The sequence below is a fragment of the Limulus polyphemus genome, unplaced genomic scaffold, assembly GCF_000517525.1.
Source record: "Limulus polyphemus unplaced genomic scaffold, Limulus_polyphemus-2.1.2 Scaffold3449, whole genome shotgun sequence".
Classification (NCBI taxonomy): Eukaryota; Metazoa; Arthropoda; class Merostomata; order Xiphosura; family Limulidae; genus Limulus; species Limulus polyphemus.
In genome coordinates, this window is record NW_013669059.1 from 105,961 (window position 1) to 108,190 (window position 2,230).

Sequence of the window (2,230 nt, forward strand, 5' to 3'; positions counted from 1 at the left end):
TAGTGGGATTGACCGTCACATTATAACGCCCCCACGGCTGAAAGGGCGAGCATGTTTGGTGTGACAGGGATTCGAACCCGCGACCCTCAGATTGCGAGTCGAGTGCCTTAACCACCTGGCCATGCCGGGCCCGCATTGCTTATGAGAATTACTTAGTTCATGTTCAAGAAATCTTTTCCATGGTTTCTTCCACTTCATATCAGGCCCCCAACCCTTATCTGAAGCCAGCATAAATGTTGATGATGGATTAATATTGGATGAGAATAGTCTACATGGCAGAGAATAAAGAGCTTCTCGTTCACGACTGAAAACAAGTCACTCACGTTTTTCAAATTCACCATTTAGTTTTTTAGACTTCAGAAGTGTAGTGGGAAAAGGCTGGCCAATGATATCACGAGGAAATTCCTTTGGGTGTGGAAGATGACCTTTTCTGACCAATATCAAAACCAGTGTTATTTGTAGCTTGAACAGAGGTTTGTGCTTTCCTGATCACAGGCTTCTCACCTCTAGCTTCGACATTTTGCACCGAACTTGGTTGTTCTTGATGGTTATTTCCACATTGTGTGAAACCTTTATCATCATTTGTAAGAAAAACATCCTCTTTCTGTCCATGAATTTCAGAAAATGATGTTATCGGACTTAATGGAGCCTCCTCCGAGACAACATTATCTCCGTGTTGTATTTTATCAGCTGCTTTTGATGACGGGTTGGATCAGTTAATGGTGCAGATGGAATGTTTTCCATGACAACGTTTGCGTTATCTTGATGTTAAGCTGCTGGTTTTGCTGGTCTATATATCTCAAGGATTATTGTCATCGTGATGAGAAAGATTAAATTAGAATAATCGTACGACTTACAAATTTACCTCGTAAACAAATTAAACACTAGCGATTTCACAGACTCTAACTTCTAAGTACGAATTTGCTGGTTATATTTTAAAATAACTCTTTATGCATGTTACAGGCCCCATGATGATCCTGGGCCCGGATAATCCCTCCCGCCCCCCACCCCTTATTGGCGATCCCAATGACAAATTAGTTTATTTCTTCTTTACTATTTCTACAAATTGCCTTTCTTGTACACTGTTGTAATTTATAGGCCTAAGTGATATTACAAATGACGTTCAAACACCATGACTAATGTAAAAAACAAAAGAAAACAAAAAATTTACTTGTGCAATTTCATGGTTGGTCGAACAAATAACTAAATATATGCGATAATTAAGACTGATCCAAATATAGCAATAAAACTAAATACTTTGCTGGACCAAAACCGATTGACTCATTGCTAACAATGTCAAATGAAAGCAAAACACACTGTTTCAATGTTTCACTGTTTCTCTTATTTATAATGCTCCCCAGTGGCACAGCGGTATGTCTGCGGACTTACAACGCTAGAAACCGGGTTTCGATACCCGTGGTGGGCAGAGCACAGATAGCCCATTGTGTAGCTTTGTGCTTAATTTCAAACAATCAATCTTATATATAATATATTCTCGTTTCTCTACACTCCTCAAATGTACTAAGTTTTCGTGACGTCAAACATAGAGCTTTTTAGCCTACTCCCACAAATATACTTCAACTTAACGTTACGAGTCCTTTAGCTAATATCCGAATTAAGATATTGAAAATATAATTTGCGACAATACTTCTAGCACGGTATTAACAACAAGGTTAAGTAGACCTGCAGTAGTATAAGTATTCTTAAATATCTGTTAGCGAGATTGAATCATCTACCAAAATACTCCAAAGCAAACTTTTGTTCATGTGAGAATAATTGTCGCTTATTTTTTTGTAATTTGTAAGACTGATTTTGAATTAAGAGCTCTAACATAATACGAAGCTTAATATATATAAAATTTTTTGAGTAAACCATGCAGAGAAACAAAACTTATATATGAAATATATAAGAAATCATAAACTTGCTTAATACAAAGAGAGGCCTGTCATAGCCTGGTGATTAGGTCAAAGAGAGGCCTGTCATAGCCTGGTGATTAGGTCAAAGAGAGGCCTGTCATAGCCTGGTGATTAGGTCAAAGAGAGGCCTGTCATAGCCTGGTGGTTAGGTCAAAGAGAGGCCTGTCATAGCCTGGTGATTAGGTCAAAGAGAGGCCTGTCATAGCCTGGTGGTTAGGTCAAAGAGAGGCCTGTCATAGCCTGGTGGTTAGGTCAAAGGAGATGCCTAGTCATAGCCTGGTAGATTAGGTAACAAAGAGAGGCCTATCATAGCC